This window comes from Chrysochloris asiatica, unplaced genomic scaffold, assembly GCF_000296735.1.
Source record: "Chrysochloris asiatica unplaced genomic scaffold, ChrAsi1.0 scaffold00060, whole genome shotgun sequence".
NCBI classification, from domain to species: Eukaryota; Metazoa; Chordata; class Mammalia; order Afrosoricida; family Chrysochloridae; genus Chrysochloris; species Chrysochloris asiatica.
Window position 1 is genome coordinate 17,248,802 of NW_006408578.1, and position 15,297 is coordinate 17,264,098.

General features: G+C 38.6%; 1 pseudogene; it reads left to right on the forward strand.

Annotated features, from left to right (window-relative positions):
• The first annotated feature begins 12,768 nt into the window (after positions 1–12,768).
• On the forward strand, positions 12,769–13,333 carry LOC102837969 (annotated as a pseudogene).
• Positions 13,334–15,297: the final 1,964 nt, after the last annotated feature.

A 15,297-nucleotide genomic window follows, 5' to 3' on the forward strand; every position in this document is an offset into this window, starting at 1 on the left:
GGTTGCTATGAGTTGGAACCGACTCCATGGCACATAACAACAATAACAACATGCCTGTATTAGGTTTCATCACCATGGGAATAAGCACAGCCAACTGCTAAACCTCTGGAAATCCTGGCCTAGTCAAGTTGACACAGAACCCTAAGCATTAAAGGTGTCTGGAACAGACTATGCCTAGGCCTATCGGAACTCCATCAAGACCTGGGAACACCACTGTCTCATTTCTTCCCACCCACTCTGTGAGCTTGTTGGCCTCAAGAGCCCACCAGAGTTTTCTCCTCTCTGAGTCTAGCGCCTGCCCTGGTTTTTGCCTTTCATGATTTTTGTTAGTTTGTTTCTTCTTCTTCCTTTCCTTCCCTTACCTTGGTTTTTATCCTTTCTATCGGAGTCCTGGTGTGGCACTGTGGGTTAATGCACTGGACTGCAAAGTTGGTTTGAACTGCAAAGTTGATGGTTCAAACTCACCAGTTGCTCCTCAGAAACCCCATACAGGGTTGCTATGGGTTGGAACTGACTCGACAGCACTTAACAACAACATTTTTGCTTCAGTTTTTTTCTCTTTTTCTTCAGTGTCTCTTTCCTCCAGCTTCTGCTTCTTTCCCTTCTTTCTTTCCTCCTTTCTTTCTTTCATTCTTGATCTTTCTTACTACTCTCTGTTATCTCTTTTCTTCATGCATCTCTATAATTGTATTTAGTGCTTTTTATTTTCTCTCATTTTTCTCTTCTATTTTTTGTCTATCTATTTTCTTTTTGGTCATTGCATTCTTTGTCTAGGTGTTGGTTTTTCTCCCCTCCTCTATTATTTTCTTTTTTCAAAGTTGTTTGATTTTTATCTCTCTTGATTGTGTGTTTTCTTTTCTTACCTCACCCAACGGGGGAGAACTACAGTGCTCATACAGGTCAGCTATAGCCATACTCTCTATGGCTCCACCCACGGGGCAAGAATTAACACCAGTTGCTATGTACATGGTCCGTGACAACAGTCAACGTCAGCCAAACCCATCCTAAACTGAGATGCATGTACAGCAAACTGAGAACTATGCACATGCTTCCATTCTCTAATCACACTGCAAGGAGGCAGTTGGAGAGTATCTAAAGAGCACACCAAAATACAATTTTCAATCAAATACAAATACAACAACACCACAATGTCTTGGAAGTAACAGACAATTTCTGTTCACTTGAAGAAACAGAATGAATCAAACAAATGACCAAGCTGCAGAGCAAGAAAGGGTTTTTGAGGAAGAAAAGGCAATGGAATTACTTATAATGATATTTAGATACCTTCAACAGACTGAAAAAAAACAAGGAAATATTCAGGAAAACACTACAGGAACAATGAACAAAACAGATGAAAGAGATAATAAAATTAAAACCTGCCAAGAGAAATACAGAAATTAATACTAAGATTTCAGAAATGGATAATACCATGAAAGGGCAAAGAAGTAGATTTGAGTCAATGGAAGCCTGAATTAGTGAGCTTCAAGATAAATTTCTTAATACTAGAATGCTAGGAGAACAATCAGAAAAAAGGGGGGGAAAATCAAGAAAATCCTAAAACTTACGTGGGACACTATGAAGAGGAAAAATTTATGAGTGATTGGAATTCCAAAATTGGAAGAGACAAAAGCATAGGAAAAAAGTGTCAAACAGTTATTAGAAGAGAACTTCCATAATATGAAAGACAAGAAGATAAGCGTTCAAGAAGATGAATGAGGAGACTTCCAGCAAGATGGCAGACTAGGCTGACACACTCTATGGCCTTTCTACAATAAGAATACAAGAGACCAAACAAAACAGACACAGATGAAAGTTCTGGCACTCTGAACTTCTTAAGAAAGGTTAAAGAAATGATAGAGTGCTTGATGGGAGGGAAGCTAAGCAGGAACAGCACATGAGAGAGAGAATGGCTGGTGAATGGTTGGCCAGATGCTATCTTGTAGCAATAGAATAAAACCAGAGCAGATCCACAAAGGCGATGGTAAGGCGCAATTCCTTCTTTTCCCCTACACCCCCCTGGTGACCAGAAGTGTGGCCAGCTCCCACCCTCATCCACTTCTCCCCACCCCACCCCCACCCCAGATGCAAACCGTGCTCTTTAGGAGTTTGGAGACATGTGGTGGGAAACCATGGCAGTGTGAGGTGGGAGCCAGCTGTGCCTCTTTTGTGTTTCACTTTGGTGCCTGGATTCAGGTGGGCTCAGCTCATGACCTACAATCCACAGCACCACCAGACCAGCATTTAACCAGTCACCCTGCCACCAGCTTCCCTGTAGTTTTAATAAAAACCAAATCCATCTCTGGTTTTCTATTTTCAGTCTTGTAGGTTTGTTTTACTTCAAATACTTCTATATCTGGATTGAGTTCTGGGTGGTGTTATCATGTATAGTATTCTTAGATTTTTTTCTGCTGTTGTTGGTTCTCAGTCCAAAGAACACCCTTTAGCATTTTAAAATAAAATTTGGCCTGGTCATTTCAAATTCCTTTAATTTCTGTTTATCAGGAAATATCCTAATTTTGCCAGAGATATCAGTTCATAATGAAGACAACTGCATAGCAAAAAGGGAAAAGCATAGTTACAGAACTTCCAAATAGTGAGGAAGTCAAGTGGATTTTGAGATTAAAAACACTTTTAAACTGGGGAAGAAATTTAAATTTTACAGGGTAACCTCAAAGAAAATTAATACACCTTCATTTCCTAACAAAAATAAAATCATAAAGATCTAGCAAGCATTAAAACAACAGCAATGAAGACAGTGATAAGAAAACAAACAAACAGAAAATGATGTGGAACAGAGAAACTAGGAGCATCACACACACACATACAAATGACAGCAGTAAATTCATACCTATCAATAATTACACTGAATGTAAATGGACTAATATACCAGTCAAGAGACAGAAAGTAACAGAATGGATAAGAAAACAGGATTCTTCAATATGCTGTCTATAAGAGACACATATAACACACAAAGACAAAAATAGACTAAAAATTAAAGGATAGAAAAAATATATCAAGCTAAGGACAATCAAAATCGAGCAGGGGAAGCAATATTAATGTTTGATAAAATGGACTTTAAGGCAAAAACCAGGGGAACAGCCAAAGAAGGACATTATGTCATGATTAAAGGGTCAGTTGGACAACAGGGATAAACCAAAATAAATATCTATTCTCCCAATGAAAGAGCCTCAAAATATATAAATCAAACTTTAAAAGAACTGAAAAAAAGAAATAGACAACTTTACAATAATAGTGGGAGATTTTAATATACCACTTTTGATGAAGGACAGAACAACTAGGAAGCAGATCAGTAAAGACACAGAAGAGCTAAAAACAACAACCAACTTCACCTCATACACTTACACAGAAGACTCAACAACAACACAATACATATTCTTTTCCAGTGCACATGGAACATTATCCAGTACAGACCTTATATGAAGCCACAAAGCAAACCTCAATTAAGTTTATTATTGTTAAGTGCCTTCGAGTCAGTTCTGATTCATAGAGACCCTTTATAGGGTTTCCAAGGAGCAGATGGTGAATTTGAACCACCGACCTTGGAGTTCAAACCAACCTTGTGGTCCAGTGCATTATCCCACAGCACCACACCAGGACTCCCAATTAAGTTTAAAAACTTTGAAATACTATTAAAGCATTTTCTCAGATCACAATTTAATAAAATTAGAAATCAACTATAGGAAGATCAAGGGGAAAAAAAATCAAATACATGGAAATTGAATAATACCCTGCTTAAAATCTGTTGGGTAACAGAACAAATAATGAAAATTTTAAATTCCTTGAATCAAATGACAATGAAAGGACAACATGCCAAAACTAATGGGACAAAGAGAAAACAGTGCCTACAGCAATTTATAGCAATAAGTTCACACATCCATCTCCAACAATTAGAACAAAAAGCAGAACAATAAGCCCACTGCTTCCGGAAAAAAATAAATAATAAAGACTAGAGTAAAAATAAGTGATACAGAAAAAAAAAAATCTCTGAGAAGAAATTGGTTCTTTGAAAGGATTAATAAAACAGATAAACCACTGGTAAATTTAACCAAAAAAAAAGAGGAAGATATAAATAGCATGAATAAGAAATGACACGGGTGATGTCACAACAGAACCAATGGAAATTAAAAGGATAATAAAAGAATATTATGAAGCCTTGTACTCTAACAAATTTGAAATCTAGAAGAAATGGACAATTTTCTAGAAAAACACTACCTGCTTAAACTAACACGGAATGAAATAGAAAACTTGAACAGACTTGTAACAAAAGAAGACATTGTTGGTACTCAGATGACTTTACTGGTGAATTCTACCAAATGTTCACAGAAGAGCTGACACTAATTCTACTTAAATTATTCCAGACCATAGGAAAGGACAGAAAACTCCAAAATACATTTTATGAAGCAAGGATAACCCTAACAGCAAAACCAGGCAGAGACATCACTAAAAAAGAAAATTATAGACCAATATTCTTCATGAACATAGTTACAAAAATTCTCACCAAAATCCTAGCCAACAGAATTCAACAACACATCAAAAAATAATACTATATGATCACCTGGGGTTCATAACAGGTATGCAAGAATGGTTCAATATTAGAAAAACAGCCAACATTATCCACCACATAAATAAAACAAAGCAAAAGAGTCACATGATCATATCAATTGATGCAGAAAAGGCATTTGACAAAATCCAGCACTGAGGGACCAGTAACTAGAGAAGACTATCATGTTTGGTAAGGTGGAGGGTCAGAGAGAAAGAGGAAGACCCCCAAAGAGATGGATTGGCCAAGTGGCAGCATCAATGGACTCAAGCGTGGCAACAGTAGTGAGGTTGGCCCAGGATTGGGCAGTGTTTCATTCTGCTGTGCATAAGGTCGCTATGAGTCGGTACTGACTCAATGGCACCTAACAACAACAACATTCCTGATAAAAATAGTCAACAAAATAGGAAAACAAGGGGAATTCCCCTACATAATTAAGAACATATATACAAAGTCAACAGCCAGTATTAGTCTAAATGGAGAGAAACTGAAAGCAGTCTCCTTGCAAATAGGAACTAGATAAGGATGCCCTTTATCACCATTCCTATTCAGTATTGTGCTGGAAGTTTTTGTCAGACTGTAAGGCAAGAAAGGAAAATGAAAGCCATCCAAATTGGCAAAGAAGAACTAAAACCCTCTCAGTCTGCAGACGATATAGTCCGATACATAGAAAATCTCAAAGACTCAGCAAGAAAATTATTGGAACTCATTGAAAGATTTAGCAAAGTGGCAGGGTACATGATCAACATACAAAAAACAGTCAGATTCCTTTACACTAATAAAGAGAACTCTGAAAAAGAAATCAGGAAAGCAGTGCCATTTATAATAGCCACCCAGCAGATGAAATAGTTAGGAAAACATCTAACCAGAGAAACAAAAGACCTACACAAAGAAAACTACAAAACACTACTATAAGAAACCAAAAATATACCATGCTAATGTACTGCTGTGATTCTGAAAGCTATGCCACCGGTATTTTAAATACCAGCAGGGTCACCCATGGTGGACAGGTTTCAGATGAGCTTCGAGACAAAGATAGACTAGGAAGAAAGAGTGACGAACTACTTTCAGATATTTAGTCACTGAAAACCTTATGAATAGCAGAGAAACACTGCCAGATATCATGCTGGAAAATGAGCCCCTCAGGTTGGAAGGCACTCAAAATGTGACTGGGGAAGAGCTGACTCCTCAAAGTAGAGTTGACGTGGGAGAAAAGCCCATGGGACATTCCTCTGCTGATGGGCACAACTCAAAATGAAGAGAAACAGCTGTAAACACCCATTGAAAATCGGAACATGGAACATACAAAGTATGAATCTTGGAAAATTGTAAGTTGTCAAAAATGAAATGGAACACATAAACATCCATATCTCAGGCATTAGTGAGCTGAAATGGACTGGTATTGGCCATTTTGAATCTGACAAACACATGGTTTACTATGCCAGAAATGACAAATTGAAGAGGAATAGTGTTGCATTCATCGTCAAAAAGAACATATCCAGATCAGTCTGTGATAGGATAATATCCATGCGCCTACAGGGAAGCCCAGTTAATACCACTATTATTCAAATTTATGCACCAACCACTAAAGTCAATGAGGATGAAATAGAAGTAAATTCATCCACGTACTCACAGTTGTTCTTTGATAAAGTGGGACAATGTATTAAATGGGGAAGAGATAGTCTCTTCAATAAATGGTGCTGGCCAAACTGGAAATCCATTTGCAGAAGAATAGATATCTCACACCTTATACAAAAGTGAACTCAACTGGATTAAAATTTAGAACTATAAAGATCATTTATAAAAAATAGCAAACTTAGGGGCTATGAGACATGGCATAAAGACAGTATCAGATGTAACTGAAAACAAACAGCATAAGATCAGGCTTATTGGTCTTAAAGAGACTGGAGGATCCTTAGATTATGGCCCTCAATCTCCCTTCAGGTGATCTGACCCTCACGAACCCATCCTCGATGGCTCAAATTTTCAGCCAAGCAGTAGACAGTTATGTGGGGGACACAACAACACAAGTAAGATACCTGGAATAGTCAACCATTCAAGATAAAAGGGCAACATTTCCTTAAGGACAAAGTTCATAAGGGTTGGGAAGGAGGGTGAAATGGAAATAAGAACCAGAGAGAGGAAGCAGGATAAGGTGTTACATGGAAGGGGCTGCAATCATTGAGATGAAACCAAGTGTATCTTTGATGAATGTAAAACTGTTGGTTTTCTCTATAGACTTTCACTCAATTCACAATAAAAAGCTTTTAAAAATAATAAATAAAATGATATATTGCATTAAATGACAATAGCAAAGTTCAGAAAAATAGAAAGCAACAAATGCTGATGAGGGGGTGGAGAGACTAGGACCCTCCTACACTGCTAGTGGGACTGTAAAATGGTGCAAGCCCTCTAGAGCACTTCCTCAGAAAGTTGAAAATAGCAATACCATATGACCCAGAAATCCATCTACTTGGTATATATCCAAATACATGCCAAATGCATCTAAAGATGCAAAGATGTCACTTTGAGGGCTAAGGTGCACCTGACCCAAGCCATGTTGCTTTTCAATAGCCTCACGTGTGTGCAAAAGCTGGACGCTTAATAAGGAAGACTGAAGAAGAATAGATGACTTTGAATTAAGTTGTTGTTGCTAAATGCCATCCAGTCAGTTCCAGAGATGTTAGCTTGAGGACTAAGGTGCGCCTGACCCAAGCCAGGGTATTTTCAGTAACCTCATGTGGATGTGAAAGCTGGACAGTGAATAAGGAAGATCGTAGAAGAATTGATGCCTTTGAATTGTGGTGTTGGAGGAGAATATTGAAAGTGCCATGGACTGCCAAAAGAACCAATAGATCTGTTTTGGAAGAAGTGCAACTAGAGTGCTCCTTGGAGGCCAAGATGGCTAGGCTTAGTCTCTCATACTTTGGACATATTGTCCGGAGAGAACAGTCTCTGGAGAAGGATGTCATGCTGGGTAAGGTGGAGGGTCAGAGAAAAAGAGGAAGATCCCCAACGAGATGGATCAGCCAGGTGGCATCATTGATGGCGTCAAGTGTGGCAGCGGTAGTGAGGTTGGCCCAGGATCGGACATTGTTTCGTTCTGCTGTGCATGGGGTCGCTATGAGTCGGTTCCGACTCAATGGCACCTGACAACAACAACATAAGGTCAGCATAACCCTCATACCAAAACAAGACAAGCATATTACAAGAAAATAAAGTTACTGACCAATATTCCTCATGAACATAGAAGTAAAAACGCTAAACAAAAATTTTAGCAAATTGAATTATGCAACATAATAAAAGAGTAATAAATTACAAACAGGCAGGGTTTATCCTAAGACTGCTGTGCTCCTTTAACATTCAAATATCAATCAATGCAATTCACTCTATAAACAAACTAAACATAAATTCATATGATCATTTCACTCAATAGAGAAAAGGCATTTGACAAAAAAACCAACATCTATTTATGGTTTTAAAAAGCAAACTATGAATAGCAGGGAACTTTCTCAAGCTGATGAAGGATACTTATGAAAACTGTACAGCTAACATACTTACTCATGAAACATTAAATAATGTCTGTACTCACTATCTTCGTTCACCATTTTTCTGGGAATTCTAGACAGTGGAATGAGGTATGACACAGAATATAAAAGGATTCCTGGTTGGAAAAAAAATGAATAAAACACTTTATTCACAGATATTCATGATTGTCTGTAGAAAACGGATGAAATCTATGCTATATACAAAGAAGCACAAAGTACAATGTACAACATACTATAAAGAAGCTCCTAGAATTAATAACTGAGTTTATCAAGGTTACAGTGAAACTGGTATTCAGTGGTAGATCACTTTCTTGTCTTTTAAGTGAGAAACTTTGTTCATGAGTCAGAAGATTCAATATTATTAAGATGTCAGTTTTCCAAAAGTTGACCTAAAGATCCAATGCAATCCCAATCCAAATTCCAGCAGGCTTTTTTGTGAGTGTGTTTGGAAATTGACAAGCTCATTCTAAAATTTATGTAGAACTAAAAAGGGTCTTGTTAAACGTTGAGTTGGTTCTGACTCATAGCGACCATGAATAGCATTTCCAAGTGACTGGTGGGTTTGAACCGCCAACCTTGCAATTTGCAGTCCAGTGCTTACCTTATAGTACCACATCAGGATAACCAAAGGACCAAGGAGAGTCAAAACAACTCTGAAAATGAAGAATAAAGTTGAAGAACTAAAATGACCTGATTTCAAGAATTATTCCAAAACTATAATAATCAAGACAATCAATTTTTTAAATAAAAACAATAGGCCAATGATAAAGGGCTTATCTAAGTTATATGAAGAGCTCTCAAAACACTCAACAATAAGAACACAATCTAATTAGAATATGGGAAAAAGATATGAACAAATATTTCACCAAAGAAGATATACAGATGGCAAATAAGTTAATGAAAAGAGAATCAACATCATTAGCCATTAGAAAATGCAAATTCAACCCACAGTGAGATAACACCACACATCTGTTAGAATGATTATAAACAAATTTATATAAAATTTTATAAATAATAGTGATAATATCAAATTCTGGCAAGGATGTGGAGAAAATTAATCTCTTTCATTGCTTGTAGGAACATAAAATGTCATAACCATTTTGTCATATAATTTGGCAATTCATAAAGCTAAAATCCAATTCCCATATAATCCTATTATGCATATTATGTAATTTCTGCAATACTCTTAAACCACATATGTACAAAGCAATGTTAATATATGCTTCTGTAATATGTTTAAGGAGTCATGGTGAGGCGCTGTAGGATAAACTCTCGACAGTTAACTTCAAGGTTGGTAGTTTAAACCCACCAGCTGCTCCTCAGAAACTATATTGGGTTGATATGAGTCAAACCACCTGAAGACACTCAACAACAGTGTGTATAAGGCATTGTTTTGTTCTATAAATGCTCTTCAGCCACAGATGCACAAGTCACAATGCAACGTGCAACAATAAAGTTTCTAAACTTAAAAATAGAAAAATACAAGCTTGTTATGACTGTGGTAAAGAGCCTTTACATTTATGTTGCCCTTGCATGCTCGCTATGGGTCAGAACCGACTTGACGGCACTTAACAACTTGCATGCTAGCCTTGAGACATTAGTACATTGAAACCAGCCTCCTTTATCTCTGACCTTGAAGAAAACAATACAAAATTCAGGTAATCTCTAACCTTTAAGAAAAGATACAATATTTAGTTCATCTTTAACATTGGAAAGTTGCAGTGTTCTAGTATTTGATGTAAAACTGACCCTAACTAATTATGTGAGAAAAGTGAGAAAACATACACACACACACACAATAAAGCAAAAGCAACTGAAATGTAAAAGTATGCTTTAACCTATCCTGTTTGTACACAGGGTTGATAGGGACTGTCAACTTAGACATTGGCTACCTAAAATGGGGTGGGGGGAGGGGCGGAGCTATAAAAGTACAAAGTAGATGGCTTAAATGTTTTCAAAAGCGAGTTTAGTTTCAGCGTGGGGGGAGGGGGAGGTAGACTCCCCATTGAATAGTTTTCCTCTTGTCTAGACAAGTCTTTGAAAGGAGACAGGGATATAGGATTCATTGATTCAATGGTGAGTAATTGTTATCATACCGAATTGCAATTGTCACAACTGTGAAGGTAGAAGTTATATAACAACAAGGGGGGAGTAGTTAATCTTACATTCTAGGAACAGAGGACCATAGGACCATCAAGAGAGAAGAGCATGAGTGGAACACGGGACCCTAACCAGAGAAGGGGAGATACCAGAAATGGAGGCAGAGGTGAGGACATGGAAAGAGAAAGCCCTTGTGCAGGTGGTCAGGAAGCTGGTTTGCAGAATGTGCCCTATGGTTGTTTAAACGATTATATATTCCTGCATGTTTTTGTTTTGTTTTGTATATAAAAAAGAAAAAGGGAGGGGTTTACTTGATAAAAGAAACAATTTATGATGGTTTTGAGGGGAGGAGGAAATGGCTCCTGTGCTAGATGGTAGACAAACATTGACATGGGTAACAGGGCAGGCAATATATAACCAGAGGGAGGTTGGCAGAGAAAAGATGGGGGTGGCGGGAGACACAGGGAGGAATGCAGTGGTTAAAGTGAATAGAGGTAAATGCTGTTAACTGCTGGCACATGGAGGGGATTGCAACCATGTAATGAAGCAAAGTAGATGATTTGTTGAAACTGATGATCTGATTTGTAAACAAGTCACAATAATAAGTGAAATAAAATAAAGGCAAAGAGCAAAAAACAAAACAAAAAAAAGTATGCTTTTTAGAAATATATATAGATTAAATCACCTGTGGCTGTCAAGTCAATTCCAACTCAGCCACCCTATAGGACAGAGTAGGTTTGCTGCGTGACATTTCTGAGACTGTAACTTTATGGGGGAGTCTTGGTGTGGCGCTGTAGGATAAGCACTCCACTGCAATGTCGCTTTGAATTGAAAGGTTGGTGGTTCAAATTCACCAGCCACGCCTTGAAAACGCCATACAGGGCACTTAACAACAACAACAATCTTCATGGAGGAGTCCTTATGTGGCACTGTAACATAAGCACAGAATTGCTAACCTCAAGGTCGGTGGTTCAAACCCACCAACCGCTCCTTGAAATCATATACCGGTTCCCTATGAGTCAGAAACGATTTGGTGACACTTAACAACAACAATCTTTATGGAGAGCCCTAGTGTGGTGCTATTGCCAAACTTCCACTGTGCCAAATGTATCAAAAAAGGAAACAAGGGAAAGACACACACTAATTTGGAGGAAAAGGTAGAAGATGGGATGGAGAGGACCGTATTGTTGTTGTTGTTAAGTGCTGTGGAGTTGGTTCCAACCCATAGCAACCCTATATAGGGTTTTGGAAGAGCAGCTGGTAAGCTTGAACCACCGACCTTGCAGTTCAAATGGCTTTGCAGTCTGGAGCATTAACCCACAGCACCACACCAGAACTCTGGGGAGGATCAAAAATGTAAATTATTTCAATTATTTGAATTTTCTTGTTGAACAGCTACTTCCTGGGGTTTTATTACATTATTCAAATAAATAACCATGCATAGGAGCAATGATAGAAGTATATTACCATCAATGATTAGAGTTTTTCCAGTTCTGTATGCTTGAGACTAGGAGAAAAAGTCTATAGGGGGTGAAAAGAATGGGCGTTAATGCCTTCAATAGATCACAGTTCATCAGTAATTTCCAGAAGATGGCGGCAATGGGAACACAGTAATAAGTAAAACAGACAGCAGCTACAATCTAGAGTGTGCCAGAAGGTCAACAGCACCAGCTGGTTGGTCTTTCTCTTGAGAGGGCACGCGGCCAGGTGCTGACTCATGAGGGTGGATATAAATACCTGGCCTGGCATCTGAGTGGCCAAGCAGGTCCCATGGCTGGGTTCCATTGCAGGCTATTTTGGTATTGAGCGTCCTGGGAGAGGAGTTGTAAGTCAGGTCCTCCTCAAGACAAAATGCACAGATAGGATGGGTGTGATGTGATAGAGAAGACCGCGGAGGGAGCTTCTTGAAACCTGCAAGTCAGGCTTCTCATGAATTTACCTCCATGCCTCTTATCTTCACCATCCCCCATAATGGCTTCTACCATGGGACATCCTTGATAAGTAATATTGGCTGAAACATAATATAAATATATTATTTATTTTTATTATGAAAATATTTTATATATAAAATATATTATATATATCTATGGAGCTCTGGTAGCATAGTGGTTACTAATCGGGCTGCGAACCTTAAGGTCAGCAATTCGAAACTACCAGCTGTTCCACGGGAGAAAGACGAGGCTTTTTGCTCCCGTAAAGATTTATAACCTCGGAAACCCTATACAGGGTCACTATGAATTGGAACTGACTCCACAGCACATAACAACATATATATATATATATAATTATTATTATTATTTTAACCCACACTAAAATTGCATATTGGGGCATTGGTGGCTTCACCCCCATGCACCCCAGGTTCGATTCCCAACCAGTATACCTCATGCACTGCACCAGCCATCCAGCAGTGGAATTGTGCATTTTACCGTGATGCTGAACAGGTCTCAGCAGGATTTCCAAACTAGTCAAAAAGGTCGGGTGATCTTCTTCTGAAAATCAATTCGTAAAAATCTGAAGACTGCACCTCTTCCCATAAGTGGCCTGAGGCAATCTCACAAAATGGTTAGCTACTTACTTGACCTAGAAAACCCCACAAAATCATGCAAACCAAGAGTTTCAAATCTCCAGGGCCATTTTAAGAGTACCCAGGAAACTGCCCAGACCATCAAGGGTACAAGCCGAAAAGCCACCAAGTATTTGAAGGAAGTCACTCTGCAGAAGCAATGTGTACCATTCAGATATTACAATGATGGCATTGGTAGGAGTACCCAGGCCAAACAGCGGGGTTGGACACAGGCTCGGTGGCCCAAAAAGAGTGCTGAATTTTTACTGCACATGCTTGAAAATGCAGAGAACAGTGCTGAATTTAAGGGTTTAGATATGGACTCTCGGATCATTGAGCATATCCAGGTCAACAAAGCCCCCAAGATATGCCACCAAATTTACAGAGCTCATGGTTGGATCAACCTCTACATAAGCGCCACCTCCCCCCCTCCCCTGCCATATTGAGATGATCTTTACTGAAAAGGAACAAATTGTTCCTAAACCAAAAGATGAAGTTGCACAGAAGTAAAAGATACCCCAGAAGAGCCTGAAGAAACGAAAATTTATAGCTTGGGAATAAAGCTTAAAATAGAATGCAAATCAAAGCAGGAAAAAAAATTGTGGACCACAACAGTCCAATCTGCTACTGATCATGGGAACAACACTGTAGTGGGCAGTATTTCTTTCCATAGCTCATGGGATGAATGGGCTGGGATTTAACAATAGCTAACAACAGTGATTTGTTATATAATTGGGTTAGCATCACACTACCTGCCAAATGGGTATCTTATCTGGCCAAGAAGGTTTTTGTGGTTGCTTTCATGTACGAAAACTTTTTAAATGTTTCATTACAACGTCCTCTTTTTTTTTAAAGAGACAATGCCCACACATGGTCCAAAATACTAAAGACATAGGAGGAGTTACAGAGAAAGTTCCCATCCTGTTCCTGCTCCCTAGGGAAAACCATTATTGCCTTGTGTTACTTCCAGAAATAAAAATTATATGGAATGCAAGCAAATGCAAATGGTCCTAAAACTTGATTTTTTTTTTCCTACTTATCATATTATCTTAGATATGGTTCCAGATCTATACACACAAAAGGGCTTCGGTACTGTTGAAGAATAAGGACAAAAATCAGAAGGGTTAGGAAAGAAGGAGGAATGGAAAGAGAAAACACAGAAGGGAAGTGGGACAAACGATGCCACGCCCCCAGCCAACGGAATAAAACACAGTGTACATGAATTGTCTAATGAAAAGCTGACCCATTCTGCAAACCTTCACCCAACTCACAATAAACAGCCAAACAAAGAAAAGAACATCTTAAAAATGGCAAAAGGTTTGATTTTTTTCCCCTTCTTGACTGAGCCTGTCTGGACAATTACCTTCATTGATAACAATGACATCTCTCCAGGAATACCTGCAGCCTTTCTTCTCACTCACCCACACCCAACATCACTGGTTTTTGTGTTTTTAATTAATAGACTTTTCAAAAGAGCAGCTGAAAATTGAGCAGATGGTACAGAGAATCCCCCTATCTACCCTACCACTACCCCACATGCACACGTACACAAGGTCTTTCCTATTAACATCTCAAATTATATTTATGTGCTACATTTGTAATGTTGTTGTTGTGTGCCACCAAGTTGGTTCTGAACTCATAGTGACCCTGTATAGGGTTTCCAAGAGTAACTGGTGGGTTTGAACTGCCCACCTTGGAGTTACCAGTGCTTATCCTACACCAGGGTACGGTAAACTAATATTGCACATTATTATTAGCTGAAGTCCATAGTTAATTCAGGTGAACATGAACATGACATTTGACCTCTGTGATCCTCCTCCCCCAAACCCATAGCCCTAGTCTAATCATGAGACAAACATCAGACAAATCCCTATAAAGGAACATCCTCCAATCTATCTGATCAGTACTCAAAACAGTCAAGGTTATCAAAAACAGAAGTCTGAGAAAATGTGATATCATGGAAGGATTCTGGAACAGAAAAGGATATTTGGGGAAAATGAAGGAAATCTCAATAAACAATGGAATTCGTATCAAGCGTTCATTGTATCAACATGGTTTATGATGATGTTGACCTTGATCAACTGCTGAAGTGTGGTGATGGTCAGGTTTCTCCACTGTAAAGTATTGTCTGTTTCCTCCTTTCTATACTGCACTCTTTGGAAGCACATCACTATGTATTGTTGTTGTAGTAAAGTGCCGTCAAGTCGGTTCCAACCAATAGCGAACCTGTAAGGGTTTCCAAGGAGCAGCTGGTGAGCTTGAACCACCAACCTTGCAATTCAAACGGCTTTGCAGTCTGATACATTAACCCACAGCACCACACCAGGAGTCACTATGTGTAGTCCTCATTTAAGGAATGGGAGTCATCCTTGAGGGCTCAGTACCTACACAACTTACTTGGAATACTTCTGCATGGAAGATTTGTCCATTCTTCGTTTATTATTTTCATCATTGATTTGCATCAGTAAGGATTTATGGATATTTATTTTATATCCATGGAGTCCTGGTGTGGCGCTGTGGGTTAA